This window comes from Corvus cornix, chromosome 1A, assembly GCF_000738735.6.
Source record: "Corvus cornix cornix isolate S_Up_H32 chromosome 1A, ASM73873v5, whole genome shotgun sequence".
NCBI classification, from domain to species: Eukaryota; Metazoa; Chordata; class Aves; order Passeriformes; family Corvidae; genus Corvus; species Corvus cornix.
Window position 1 is genome coordinate 71,542,885 of NC_047057.1, and position 15,357 is coordinate 71,558,241.

At 45.6% G+C, this 15,357-nt stretch overlaps 1 protein-coding gene across 6 annotated transcripts in view; it reads left to right on the forward strand.

Moving 5' to 3' along the window:
• Positions 1–14,665: 14,665 nt before the first annotated feature.
• The window catches only part of MICAL3 (microtubule associated monooxygenase, calponin and LIM domain containing 3), a 162,990-nt gene continuing 162,298 nt past the window's right edge, over positions 14,666–15,357 (forward strand). For 2 of the 6 annotated variants that reach the window (XM_010404136.4, XM_019288725.3), the window contains exon 1: positions 14,676–14,988. The gene's annotated coding sequence lies outside the window, so the exon portion shown is untranslated. Of the gene's footprint in view, positions 14,989–15,357 lie in introns of all 6 variants that reach the window. The other 4 variants (XM_019288722.3, XM_019288724.3, XM_039571041.1 and 1 more) reach the window with 4 other exon arrangements.

Consider the following 15,357-nt stretch of genomic DNA (forward strand, 5'->3'; position numbering starts at 1 on the left):
TTTCTAGGTAACTCTTTCCAGGAGGCAGCACCATGTACCTGCCCCTCACGGCAGCAGCAGGAGCACTCTGCAGTAGCAGCTTTTACACCGTGGTGCATCCAAGGGATTGGCACACTGCCCTTAAATGTGGAAGAGGTTTCTGAAGGATTCGGGCTGGCTAAGGGGAAACCACTGCACAGAAACATTGTGAAAGGAAAGGCCCAGCAGCAAGCAAGCAACGGCAGAGGTAAAGGCATTTCAGCCTTCTGTTTCGGTTGCTTGGCGCTTGCAATTTGGAAAACAACATTCCTTTTTGGGAACTACAAGTCCCAAAGTGCACTGTGGGAAGAACGTGCCTCGTACCAGCTAGTGCCCAGCACAATTCCCAAATATGGATAAGGAATCAATTTTGAAAAAGACTCACACTGGCTGGATGCTCCTCACTGAGACTCAGAAAAGGAGTGAGACAGCACAAAAACAAGGTAGGTTTGCGTTATGCAAAGATGCTGTTCAAAGATTTCCTTCATGGGGAGCAGCCAATAATGTTCTGTCCCTTAGAAGGGCAGCCCAGCGCTGCTCTGGTGATGTCTGGATTAGGTGCTGTGGTCGTGGAGGCAGCTTTTGGAACGGGGCTGTTGTTTCAGGTGGGGGAGTGAGCAGCAGGAGCAGCCGTGCTGCGGAGTGGGTCAGATCCTGTTTCCCTGCGGATGTTCCTTACGAATAAAGACCTATGGAAAGATAGCGAGCTGCAACATTGATGCAATGGTGTTAGAGGCCGAGAAGGGTCAGGGAGAGGCAGGAGTTGCTCTGAACAGCAGCTCTGTATGAGTTGCAGTGTGTGGTTGTGTAAGAAGCCAAGATGGACAAGCAGCCTTGTAATAACAATAATTACAGGTTAAATTAATTTCTCCGTAAGGCATGGTAGAATGTTTTTGTACTTCACCCCTCCTCCTAGAGGGGACAGTGTGGTGCCTTGAAGGCCAAACCTCTTGCAGCTCTCTTCTGACCTGCAAATAACACTCAGTAACAGGATTGTTTAACTTCAGGCCAGGAACAATTACCTATTTCACTGGCAATTTGTTAACAAGCAAAATGAAATCATTCTGAAATATAATCATCTTAGTGGAGATGAGAGATGCTTGAGCTCCGTTCTCGGGTGCGCGTGAAGCCTCGGCGGCTGACCTGGTCACAGGCAGCGCCAGCTTCTCTCTGCTTCTCTCCCTGGCACTCAGGCAGGCTCCTCATGCAGCTCAGATGCTGTGTGTGGACACTCTTCTGCTGGGTGACGTCAAGTGCAGCTGGTCAGCTGCAGCCGTCATCCCAGCACCCTCCTCCTGCTATGTAGGGTCATGGAGCAGCGCAGTGGGCACGGCACAGTGCTGCAAATGTAGGAGGTGCAGTCCAGCCCGAGGCTGTTTGGGCTGCTGAACCCAACTGTCTCATGGGTATTTGTTGCCAAAAAAGAATGATGCTGTTTTTCCATCTTTCCTTGAGTGTGAGCAGCTTAAATGGTCTTAAAGCTGGAAGGGTCCCTCTGGTGCTTGAACCAGCTCGCACAGCAGGGCAATCTATACTGCTACAAGCACTGGAGGAGCACAAGCACTGTGTTTGCCTGTGCTCCTGGATGTCAATTTCTAGTAACCAGAAAAGCCAAACAAACTCGCTGTCAGTGACAGGTAGTACGAGGGAGTATCACAGTGGGTTTTGTGTCCTGGGTGGGATGTCCATGCCCAGCCTGTTGCCTTTTATACGGAATTAAGGAGTTTTTTTCAGTCATCCTGGTTTTGTACAGGAGAAGAAAAATGAGTTTCTTTGGGGCCTTGTTTGTGTGTGCATCATCTGTGGATTTACTGGTTCCCCTCCTCCCTCTCCTGCCAGGCAGTTTGAGGAGAGTTTAGAGTTACAGGCACCTGTGACAAGGCCTCCTGAGGTAAATCGCCTCAACTATTAATCCAGATCTGACCGGCACACGGTCACAGGGCCAGAGGGCTGGCAATCAGTCTTTTTCTGTTGTCTCTTCTGTGTCAGTAGGCTGTTAATAGGAGATTAGCAGCATTAGGGAGACTTTGAGCTAGAAATGGTGAGGCCCTATGATTTGATTTCAAGAGAAAGAAACCCTCCTACACTCGTGTAAAAACAAACAGAAGAGCTGGAAATTATAAACGGCATTATAAACACAACTGAGGAAAGCATAGTTTTTAGGAAAGATGTGGAGCTCTGTAGTACCTCATAGCTTATCAGAAACACTTTAACAAAGCAATGAGGTGCATGCAGACCTCAGGTCCCAGCGTGCAGCACTCTGTTCTTATCACCACATGCTTTTGTTTGACTCTGGCGAGACCGTGCTGGAATCTGTAATTCGCTTGTAATTTCCATCAGCAGTAAATCCCTATTAAATATGAAGCTGGCTGGCTGCAGATCCCTTCAATTAGCCCGGATTCAGGGCTTCCCTAGCTCCTGGCAGGCGGTCTGCAGAGCCCGGGGCTGGGTGAAGGTGAACACTCTCCGGCTGTGCTTTGAACAGATGGCCCATGGTGATGCTTTCTTATCTCACCGAGCATGGTGGCACAGCATCAAGCCTATTTTTTGTTTCAAAAATAGACCTGGTTAGAGGAGATTCACCTGATTTTGAGCCCACCTGCTGATGTTCCTAGTCATTGTATTTAAAAGCACTCGTGTCTGATTTTGTCTATAGCCAAACCTATGTAAACAACAGGTAAGGATGATACAAGGCAGAAAAGACAACTACAGGAGCAGTCACAGCCACAGGCCAACTCGGGGGTATCACATAACCTAAAAGAGCAAATCTCTGTCTCAACCTTCATCACAAAAGCACAAACACTGCGTAAGGCGTAAACACTGGAAAATGGGAAACTGGAAACACGGGGTTGTGTTCATAACTTGTCAAAACTTGAGTTTTACTCAGATAATAACAAAACCTTTCTGAAACAAAGGGCAATTTAAAGTTGATTAAGCCCCCTTCTTTGCTTCATAATCAAACAAAATACTAGCCTTGGCAAGGCAAGTCAAAGAATAGCAGCAGTTACTTTGATTTAATTGTTACTGTTATAATAGTCATAATTAGTGCTGGGTGGGGCATTTCATAGCTGTAAGGTGACCAATTTGGTTAGAGGCCTAAGGCATCTTCTTTTCTTCAGCTAGTTATTATCTGTGAGAAAATACTGAAGTCTGTCATCACTGTGGGTCCATTACATCCTGTTTGCCCAGCACAGGTCTCTTTGCTCATCACTTTAGAGTCACAACCCCTCTAATAGTTAATACCTCTTCTCAAGGCCCAGCCTGCCAAAATCAACTGTCCTCCATTAGTCTCCACCTTTCCTCTTTTTTCAAAAGCAAGCCTTGTGCCCTCGTGATGGGGAGAAAGGCTTGACAGTGTGAATCCTGGAACTATTTGTACCGCAAGGCAAACGAGGTGATTTGAGAAAATGGTTCCTCTTGTTTTTAACCTAACTTCCTGACATCTCAGTACTTCTTTTCGTGGTGTCTGTCAGTCATCTGTCCCTCATTCTGAATGCACGTTTACAGTGATCTGCGTTAATTATCTCTACAAGCAGGCAATGCACCTTCTGCATCTTGAATTGGAAATTTCAGGATATACTACACAAGTTAACGAACTGTTTTGCATCTCAGTCTGCTGCTCCTGGCTCTTGTCTGGCCAGGTCTTGTGGTGCTCACTAAAGTTGTGATGCGAGGTTGCTTTAGCAAAGCCAGCAGTGCTGCAGAATTGCGTGGTAGCAGTGCTGAGCATCGGGGGAAATCCCCTGGGAAGGGGCTGTTCGCTGCTGCAACCTCGGTGTCTTGTGTTTCATGGAGAGCATCCCCCGCGTGCCCCTCTTGCTGTGATGGGCAGAGCTCCCCTGCTTGCAGTTCGTGCTCGTGAACTCGATACAGTAATTAACAGGTAATTGCTCCTTTATAAAGCTGCATCTGAGCTTTTTTTAGGTAGTCAATGAATGTGCAGCACCTTTCTTTTGGGAGGATTTTGCCCCTCCTTTTGAAGATCTGTGTGATGTTTCAGGGTCTTACTGGTCTGAGAGGTGTGCTTACAGTATGTGTAAGATTAATGTCTCGAGCAGTGTATTGGCCCTCGTTTCCCTGATGAGCTGATGTTCTCTTTCCCTCTGTACCTCCCGTACTTGCTGCTCCTTCTCATCTTTCTTGGCAATACCAGGTGCAGACAAAGGTAGGATTAGATGTCTAATTAGTTTATGTAGCCTTAGACATCCGTGGTTGCTTCTTGGCACTGGGAGAAGGGCAGCCCGAGAGGAATCCAGCCCTTGTCTCTCAGTGAGGTTTTTCAGCTTTGAGAGCAGCCTGAGCCCAGGCAGACTCAAAAGGCAGGCCAAAATTTTCTAGACACATTTTTGTTCCAGATGCCTGTTCAAGGAGGAAGTTGAAAACCCAGTCTGTATTACCAAATCTGAAATAATTTCTCATTTAATGTTAGATCCAAAAAGTTTATTTCCAAAAAATGACTCAGTGTAGACAGCCTGAAAGAACTTGCTTGAAACATTGCAGAAAAGCTACTAAGCTGTAATAAATATATTTTGGAACTAGACCGTAGATGGGACAAGTTGTATTTGTATTTTTAGCCTATCAAAGTGCACTTTAGGCTGTAACTCTCCTGTCTCCCACTGCCACCATCCTTCAGCAGCGTAGCCAGGGGAATTGAGGATGGCATTCACATGGTAATTTGCTCTCACCGTGGATCAACACTGGCTCATCTGGAGAGCAGTAACACCGTGGCTGCTGTAAGTGCTTGGCAGCCTCTGTGCTGCCAACTCAGTGGCTGCTTTTAAACCACCACTGGGACAGGTTTGGACACAGGTGGCTTTCTGGCTTTGCCCTGAAATGTTGGCAAGATCTTTTCCAGCATTTCCAGTATGAATGACGTGGTGGTGGGGATGAGGGTGTTGAGGAGCAGAGAGAGCAGGGGACAAGCCTTAGGCCAAGGGCGAGTGAGCCCAGGACAGGCAGAGTCCTCCCTGTCTGGGACACAGGCACACCCAGAGGACCTGAGCAGGGTGGGCAGCACCACGTGCCACTAACAGGTTTCATCAGCGATTGCAGACAAGGGAGGTGATGAATTAGGTTCAGAGTCAACCCCCACAGTCCAGTCAGGGGCAGCAGGATGCAGGACTAGCACAGTTCCAGCATCCACCCCAGAGATGGAGACAGGGATGCAGCTTGCACAGCTGCGATGTAGCTCAGGGCAGGGCTGGGTGCCCAGGATGGATCTTAAATGGAGCCTCCCTTCCCGGGATCACTGGGCAGGATAAGAGCCCCCAGCGAGGCTGGCCAGGGTATTTAAGGTCTGTTAGTGCCACTGGTGGGGGAAGCCTGACAGTGACTCCTTAAGCTGCTCCAGGGGTTTCTAAGATGATTAAGAACTACATAATGTAGTCACTATATTAATTAATAGACTTGCACAAGTGTCTTGATTTAGCTAAAAAGTAAGTTTCCTGGTTAGGTACATTTCAAGCATTAAAATTATCCCAAGTAATCTTGGATGTAAGGTTTATTGACTAGAGATCTTTTTTCCTATAAATTTTTTCTCTCTGAACTTCTCTTTTCCTAAAACAGAGAGGATAATGTCATTGTCTTTCCTACCTGACAGAAGACTTATTAGTTTTGTAATTTCATTTGTATTTATGGAGTGTCCTGATATATCCAAGTGAAAAGAAATGGATGAGTGAGTGGGGAAGAGTACACTGCAGCTGTGTACACCAGCAAAATAAAATCACTGGAGAGCAAAGCAATGGAAATGAGATTCATGTATGAACTCTGACCAGACCTTCAAGGATGGAAAATGAGATGGATTCTGCCAGGGATTTGGAACTTAATTTTTGCTCTCAGGGATAGACAGCAGCTGCCCTTACATTTCTCATGAAGTGTCTTTGTGAGTAAGAGAGCTGCATGCTGGTGTGTCAGCCTGGCACTCAGAGTACATCCAAGTCATGAGGGTGGAGGTCACTGGAAACACAGCAAGGTTAAATGAAATAAGGCCGAGAGGAGGTCATGGTGAATTTGAAAGGGAGAGTGGATGGACAGACGTGACTGATGATAACTCTGGTGATTGGAAACAAAACCTTAAATAACTCAGATTTGTATTCAAGAACACTTGACCATGTCAGGGCTCTACATCCGTCTTTCTGTGTCAAATTAAGCAGCAGTTCACAGCAGTTCACATTTCCAGTGCACTCCGAGCTGCTGGAACAATATGCCTATCCTGAGCTCCCCTTGCAAGGCTGTCTCATTCCAGAAGGTGTGCTCACAAGGAGGAATTCAATCCTAGAAAGATAGTCGGATAATTTTAGGAGATAGAATCACTGCGTACTAAATGCCCAAAGGAGCTGACTCTCTCAGTGGTCTTAGCAGGGAAGCATGCTCGGTAAATCATTACCAAAATTTAGGCTGAGAGCATTAAAACACTTTGTATAAGAAGCACGTCGTTTCTGCCTCGATCTTCCAAGCCACTGTGGTTTATTTTCCTAAGCTTGCTGTGATCAAAGCTGGTTCTCTGGTGTTGCTATTCATGAGGCAAATGAAGATTCAGACCGGTCAGAAATAGGACAATCATGGGACTAAATCTCCAGCGCTGCCCGAATCATAGGGTTAAAAGAGGACTGTGAAGTACTTAATAGGCTGCCTACACAGTGCTCAGCAAGTCAGAGGTTAACAAAGGACCTTATTATTTGAAAAGATAATTGAGGCTGAAAACAAGTCAACCATCCCACAACTAAGCCGGGGAGATCATCAGTTTTTGTGAACAATGGCTGATGATGTTCGGGATTCAGTGAGTTAAGTGGTTAATCCTATACAGAAAGCTGCATCCATAATGCACTTTAAATAGGGGAAATCCACCCAGTTTGACCCCTAGAGAATTGCTTCCTGCTGTTATGCTGATGGATATGTCTATAAATATCATGGAGGCCATCAGCAGATAAAATCTCGCAGAGCTGAAAAGCCTCTCCCTGTTAAATGATACATTGATCTCCATGAAGCAGCAGGAGCCTGGGGTAATGAGCCACTGAGAGCAATCCCCCTGCTCTCCCAGAAGTACTGTAGCCAAAGAGAAGGAAGACCCATACACTGTTTCCATCTTGGTTCGATGGGAAAAAAATCAAACCCCTTATACACCCTTTCTTCCTTCTGTCCAGTCTTCTCCACAAGGCTGCTCCTTACATTTTGTGTGGGTCACGCAGGCAGCAGCTCATCAGCCTTTTGCGGCAGTTTGTTCCAAATCTGTCCTTTGTTTACATCCCGCAGAGAAAGCCTTCAGTCAGGACAGTTTGGGCACAGAGCTGCCTGTGCAGGACACTCCAGCAGGTCTGTGTGTGTTCTCCAGCACAGGTACCAAAGGGTGGCAGACAAACTTCAGCAACCACTTCTGTTCATCCTCACCTTCTTCCCTCGCTTTTGGATTTTAGCAAAAGAGTGCTCACTGTCCTGGTTCGGCGTGTTTTTTTTATTATTATTTTTTTAATTTATTTTTATTTATAGCTCAAAATCTTAAGGTTTTTAAGCCTATTGTGTTATAATGCAAGGCCTGACTTGTGATCTTCTCCTCCCAGAGGCGTTGGTGCTGCACACCATGGAATATGCACCCACACACAGTGGCATATGGATTTTACCCCTTCGTTTGAGCTCTCTGTACCGCCTGTATGATGTCTCCATGTCTGCATGTGCACGCAGGTCTCAGGGCAAGCTTGCTGCCTTTCTGGTGCTTGAGCTAGCTCTCCTGGGATTTAGAGATGCCAGCCACGAAGGAGTTAACACATGTTAAGTGGTTCTGATTTGTTTTCTGTATGTTTCTTTCTGCACTCTCCATTTATTTCCCTTCCTCCATTCTGTTCTCTCTTTTCTCCTCCAGTGCTGACTTACTGCAAATTCCATCATTTCTCAGCACTGGGGCCTGTGACTGGAAGTTGTGCTGGGCAAACCCCTGGACGTCACTGTGGGATTTACAGGGAGAACCTGCAACTTGTGCTGTTAGCAATCTATTTCCAGAGTTATTAAGGACCAAGACAATAAAGATTAGAAGAAAGCAGGGTTTCACTGTCCCCACAAACCCACAGCTGCACACAATGTGAGCATACAGAAGGAAAGGGGTTTATGAGGTTTCTTTCTGCTCAGAAAGTCCTATGCTTGTCTAGCACTGATCTAGGCAAGGAAGAAAAGAACATTACAGGGGCTTTATTTCTGGACTTGTCCTTTGCTGCTTCAGTGTCTTCGAGAATGAGAGTCTTTTCCTTCAGAGACTCTAGAAGGAGTTAAAATAAACTGGAACATGAGGGAAGGATCATGAGATTCACCAGCTCAGCCTGTCCCATTGGCACTCACGGTTGAGTTCAGTGACTCAAAGAAATGGGCTCTCATTACCTCTGAAGAGCCAATGCACTCAGAGAAAAGGATTCTGCTCCATTTTCAGCAGTATCAACAAAATTGTTTACCGAGTTCCAAAGGGTTATATTTTTGGCCTCCCTGTAGCCTGTTTTGGCCTGTTGAATGTTACTTATGAGTAAGAAGGAAAGAACTCGACTTGATGCTCAGTTATAAAGCAGAATTTGTATGGCTGACAGTTAAAGAAAAACAAAGCAAATGCAGTATTTTGTGTGTTTATCTCACAGGATCTGCAGAGACAATAACTACAGAGACAACCGGTTCCGATTGCAGGGACATGTCCTGGTTTTTAAAGCCATGTCTCAGGTCTCTCAAGGCAACTGCAACTTGAGACACCCAAATTCACCACTTGTACACACCTAACTGTAGATGGCCTGGCCAAAGCCATACAAGACTTGGAGGTGGGTGGGATTTCTGTCACAGACAAGCCTCTGCTTTGCCCTTGGAGGCCACACTGACCATGACTCTGCTGTAATCTGTGCTCAGTCCCTATGGCATCAGGAGAACCCTGCTTAGGCTTCCTAAAGGAAGGATGGGATTGTAGATATTTCCAGGGCTTGTCTGGAAAAACTGGTGTCCTATAGGGAGAAGCTGTACCCACCCTTGTTTTCTGCTGTCACGCTGAGCAAGGGGAGCCTCCATCCTCACCACTGTGCATACCTGGGCAGGGGAGAGGTGCTGTGAGGCTGGGGTCTGGGCCTGTTAGGTAAAAATGCTATTAAAGTGGATAATGGGGTGCAAGGTCTTTGCTTTTATGGGACTCAGGTCCCCTAAAAGTACGTGTGACAATGCCAGAAAAGCTGCATGTTCTTGAAACAGCTACAGGAGGATGGTGGTGCTGACTCCATAACTTGGGCTGGAAAGAGCAGCCATGGTAGGTAGCACTGACCACTGCCTATGAAAGGGAATATGCAAAGGAAAGGGAAGAGCCCAGAAGACAACAACAGTGACATAAATAGTAGCCTAATTAACAATTCGTGCCAAGGATTTATACAGGGCTTTACTTATTTGAAGCACCATGCAAAACATTAGCTGATAGACCTTAATTAATCATTCAGGTAATTAAATGGAAGTGGAATGCAGATGGTTAGAGGAAGTTGGAGTATGAAGGCTTCCTGAAATCATTAAGTGCTTTTGCTCTCTTTGATGGAGGAAGAATTTCTTCCTTTAGGGTTTAAAGGTGCTCACAGTGTGGGTGTTATTACAGTTTTAATAACCACCTGTGTAATTCCCTGGGATGGGAGATTACATGCAGTACAGCCAAGAGTTTTTTGTTTGTTTGAGTAACTTTGGCAGTTTTATGGGCCTAAAAAAAAAGAGAAGTATTCCCAGTTCTGTGTTTCAGGGCACAGAATGATGGCCAGCTTCAGGAATGAATGTTGATCCTTTGACTTCTCAGCAGCAGGATGGGCTGGGAGATGGAGTACCATTACACAATGACCTATTGTTTTAACTTAAGAAGTGAAAGATGAAGATGTGCTGTCATTTGATGTAGAGGAATCACTGAAATGAGTGTGGCAAAACCCACTGAGAGCTAATTTTTTAATGGATTAATTCATTCCCCTACAGTAACAAGATAGGATTCTTTGGCAGAGAATCAGTCAGCTTGATTGCTGGCTGTGGCATATTTAGGTTTGTGTTATCACCCACTGCCCACACTTGTGTAGCATAAACTCCTGAGGGAACTTGTGAAGAGATGGGTTTGCAGTCGTCTGGCCTGAATCACTGCTTTGCTGATGAACCCCTCAAGCTGCTGGAAAAGACCTGTTTTATGCCAGGCCAGTATAACCACAAACCAGGCATGTAGGTCTGATTTCCTGAATTAAAAGACTGATTTACTACGCTGTGTCAGTGGGGTTTTCAATTTACCTGCAACCTGAGAAGTCAGTATCTTAGGGCAGGTACAATGCAAGCAGTTGGTGGTGCAGATAAAGCCAACAACCTCCAAGAAAGGCATGATTCTATGAGTGTTAATTGCTCTGATACCTTTGGTACCCTCCTCCCAATCTGTGTTTCCTTCTGACCTGGGATACTGTCACTGTCAGCAGTGAAAGCTATCACAGTTCTCCTTTTTTCTCTCCCTTTCCCCCTGTCTGGTTCCCCTGGGGACAGAAGATCCTGGCAGCTAGATCTACCCCGGGCTTTTGCCTTTTGTTTTCCTGTACTTTTCTCTTGGCACAATTCAGAAGTTTGCAGTGTTATGCTTCCACAATCACATGCTAAAATATTTGCACAGCTGTCTGATGACAGAAAAGGGGCGAAAGAGAAAATCCACTCTTCCATTATTTGAAAAGTTAAAACAAAACAAAACAAACCCACAAACAAAGTTGAACATGAGTTCATCATGTAAAATCTTCAGTTTTCCCCGCTCTTGTATAACAGAATCCTCAATCACTTTGCCTGGCTTCCCCCATGTGCTTCACCTTCTTCTTGTACACATAAACCCACATTTTCATGCTCCTCTTCAAATGCCTCTGGGTTCAAATGCCCGTGGGACTCCGTTGCCCACCTGTGTGCACTCACTTCAGCCCGTTCCTGGTGTACAGAAATAGGACCAACTCCCACAAGCTATAATCAGGCTTTCTTCAGGCAAATCTCTGACTGAAGTCAGTGGAAGTTTTGGCACAAGGACCGCAAAACTAATTACATTCCTCCCCCAAGTGTGTTTATATATCTATATATATATATCAGATAGTGATGAGAGATCAGAAAATGCTGCCTAGAAAGAAAGTCCATTAATAAATGAGAAGTAGATGTGGGGAAGAACAGTTGATTGGATTATTTATAATGCAGTTATAAAATTGCTGAGTTGCTGAGCTTTCCAGAAACCCATCAGTAACATGCATGACCACAGGAGCAGTTAATAGGAGTATAAACAAGCAGGAGCATGGATCTCCATGAAAATCAGGTGTGAAAATATTGTGAAAAAAAGTCTACCATATCCAGATCATTTAGCACAGAATATATTCTAATGTGGTGATAACTTTCCAATAGCCTTGAAAACTGGTTGTGAGTTAATTTCACCAGAAGTGCACCAGAGAATCTCAAGCAAAAACTGATCAAACGTGGGCCCATATTTTAAAAATAGAAAAACAGCACAGACACTTCCTAACAAGCCTAACTATAGATCAGAGTGAGAAAAAAATTTAAATGTGTGTTAAAAAAACCCCTGGATAGTGATACTAAGAGCAAAATGAACCTTGATGTTTGAAAGAACCAATCTTTTCACATACTGTTTCTGTCAGAATTATCTAATTAACGACTGATGATGCTAGAGCAAATATACTGCATTGGTGCAATGAGTGGAAGACTCAACTTTTCAAATCCTCAGCAGCTAGAAGAAGGGAAAGTGAACAGGCCAACAAGCACTTTTTCAGCTTTGACTTCTATAATTCACGTGCAGGGACTGCACTCCCACTACTAACAGCTCCCTTCCTACGCACATAAACACACACTCCCTGCCTTTATCCTGCTCTGAGACCACACACAGCTCTGTCCAGTTTCTGCCCTTCCCATCAGCCAGCCTCTTCCCTCGGAAGCATGAATGCATCCTCTGAACCGAGGCCTCAGTTAAAGGTGTGTTTCCACCCTGGCCCACCGAGCTCGGGTTAGTTTTTTTCAGATTTTTTTAAGTCCTTCTTGCTGTCCTCAGTCCTGAGCTCCAGACAAAGCCTCCCTTTCTGTGAGGGAACTTCAGAACCAGGAATGTGGTCTGGACATTTATGGACAAAGGAACATTCAACGTTTCTGCTCCCGTTGCCTCCTAATCATCAGGAAGAATGACTGTGCTGTGTCTTTAGCACTCCGGCTCAGTTTCTGAAGCCTGAGTTCTCCTGTGGATGTACATTTAGGGATAGCCCTCTTTTTGTTTGTGGCTGGGCCTGAAGTGTCCAGTCCCAGGGATGCAGTCTCTCTGTACTGGTCTGGATCCAGCAGACAGGATGTCATTTCCAGCCCGTTAGCCTCTGAGACGTTCTGTTTGTGCAATTAGCCTTATGAGGCGACTGATGAGAAATGGGTGCCGTCAATTAGCTGCTGTCATTTTTATACCCGCTTCTGTAAGTAATGGTACAGCAGCCCTCGTGATCCCATTAAACAGCTCTGACTGCAGGAGGAGAAAGCTGCAAATGGAAAAGACTTTTCAGTGCTGCAGGCCAAGCCCAGCCACCTCCTCTCCCCTACATTCCTCTGCTGCTTTCATACTCCCTGAGAGCCCAGCATTAATCCTTCTCGGGATTGTCTTCTTCAGGGGACAGCTTCATTTTCAATGGCTTCATGCTTCACACCCCGAGGCACCAAGTCTTTTCCACTAAGCCAAGTGTAAAAATAGCTGAGGGAAGGGGCGGGGGAGGGAGTGTCAGCAAAACAGATTTATTAAATTATATGTACCAACCAACATTTTCCTATGTAAGACTAAGTGTGCAGCTCAGTTTCAGCTCTTACTGCATTCTCATTTAAGGTCACTGAAGAAACACACATAAAATGCCTGTGATAACTCGAACTTCTGTAAGATGCCTTCATATGTTTAGTAACCTCACATCTGTGTGGAACTGGATGCTCCTTAGTCTGAGTGTAGCTAATTTTGAACAAGCCACTGCACTAAGGCACCACGCAGGGAGGGTGTCTGTGTGTGTGGATGTGTGGGGGTGTGATGCTGTTAAATCCAGCATCTGTAATCAGAAGGCTCCAGGCTCTCTTAGGCTGGGCCTAGATGGACTTTCCTACTTCGCAGAGAGATTCTGCACTGCCAAGCCTAGTGGCGTTGTCATGGCCATCACTGTGTTTGGTGATGCTCTCCAAGTCCCACATTGAAGATTCCTGTAAACATAGGAGAAATGGAAGGTTTTTTCTAAATCAAATTAAATTCTAATCCTCATAGTATGTTGGAGAAAAGCTGGAAAACTCAGTCTGAAGGCAGAGGCAAAGATAAGAAAAGAGATTAGAATTTTTACTGCTTTTAACACTTGAGATTTTTTTTAGCCTGCTCACAGCTTTTATTATCTAGTTCAATTCTTTTTAGCCCTTCTGGCTGATACTGCTGTTCTTACCTAGTCCCATCTCTGATGCTGCAGATTATAGTGGAGCAAAAAGGCACTTAACCCCTTGGCATGATGGGATCTTTAATGTCTGGATTTTGGCACCTGGAGGCCTGTCCCTACCTAGCAAGTTGGGATGAGCCACTGTCACAGATTGCCCAAACAACCTGGGTTGAAAGTGAGGACAGGAAAGTTAGTTAAGAAAGCAAATGTGTGGGTTTTACTTCTCTGTGTTTGTTTTTGTCCACACCACCTACATGCACACAGAGCTGTGTTTGTTACTGGCATCCTGAGAGAGGAAATCCATTACCTTAAAAGAAGCACTTGGCTTTAAGAGAGAATAATAAGGAAAGCAACAAAGAACCATTAGCAACATTTTATAAAGAAGATGAGATAAATAGTCTGTCTCATAAACAAGTGGTATTATTTAACTATCCAAGGAGTTGCTTTCCCAAACAAGGCTGAATTGTTCATTGTCCAGCAAAATAACGCCTGCTTCTGCAGTCTTGGCTGCTTTTCTGACTGCAGCTCAGAGTCTGTAGGTCTCCACTGTGGTGGACTGTCCTGCCTAACATTGCTGCTAATGTTTATGTCAATGTTATAATAAAAATAAGTAGAAAGCAGCGATATTAAGGCTCAGAACTGGCAGCGCCAAAACTTTTCAGTTGAGGGGACAGGAACAAAGGAATTCAGCGGGCCCTGAGCTTCCCCGTAGCTGTAACAGGGCCTCTCAGACACACTTGTGCTCGGTCGTGTTGGCAGAGAAACGCTTGGCAGAGAAATCCCCTCTTGCTGCCTCAACTGCTCATTCACCTGCTCACAAAGACAAGATCATATCGCGCTGTCCCAGCACTTCTTCAAACACTGGTGAGCGTGTGCTCATGGTCAGATATTTACCAAAACAACGTTTCTTTATTCCTCTTTTCACAAGTCATTGTATTTCCCAGGGGAAGCCAGCGTCTCTCTGGGGGTGATGCCAGCTTTCCTATACCACAGAAACGAGATTTAAGATGCTGTAGAGCTCTGTGAGTGGAGTAACCAAGGCGGGAGGGGGGTGTATGGGGGGTGTGAGGGAAATACCTTCTGTATAAAACAGCCTTTTTAAAGAAATGTGTGGATTACCCAGGTCAGAGGAATCCTCGAAGGAGGAGGCAATGCATCCGTTCTGTGCTCCCATTGCCGCTCCCTTAGCAAGCCACAGGGGACCACTGCTCCGTTACTGTGGCAACAGTGACGACTTGGCAGCCAGACCCATCATCACACAGCCTCCTCGAGACTCGGCGAGATGCTTTGGCAAAGACTCACACAAGGAGATTTGCATCCGAGATCCCATTTCTTTTAAATGTTGGCTTTACCTCGCGAGCGTAGAGAAGGAGAATACTGCTGGTAGGAGCCCTCCAAAGAGAAACCCGTGTGGAGGCAGGGCACGAGGAGTGGCCAGGGGGCTCTAATTTAGGTGCCTGCCCCTGCAGAGGCGGGCGAGCTGTGAGCACCTGTCGGGGAGGAGTTGACTCATGTGAGAAGAAGGTCATTCCCGCAGCCTCGCTCTGTGAGTACTGACCCAGCCAGCCTCTCCTACCTTCTGCTGCAAATGTTATTTATTGTTTGTCATTGACTAGTAAATTCTGGGGTTTCTTGTGTCTAAGGGGAGGAATTTTCCTTTGTGCTAGCTCTAGGCTTCATGCAAAATCCGTGGATGCACTATGACTGCCTTTTTGTCCTAGGCATGAATTCCTGCAGGAGCTGCAGCCTTGCCTTTAGCAGCAGGTTTCTTGCAGGAAGCTCGATGAGATCTGCAGGGCAGGATCTGCAGTTTGCAGTGAGCACTGCACAATCTGTACCTTAATACCAGGTTTTATGCTCTAGCCAGCTGATATGTTCCTATATCAGCTTTTCCATTTAATTCACGAGTCTTTGT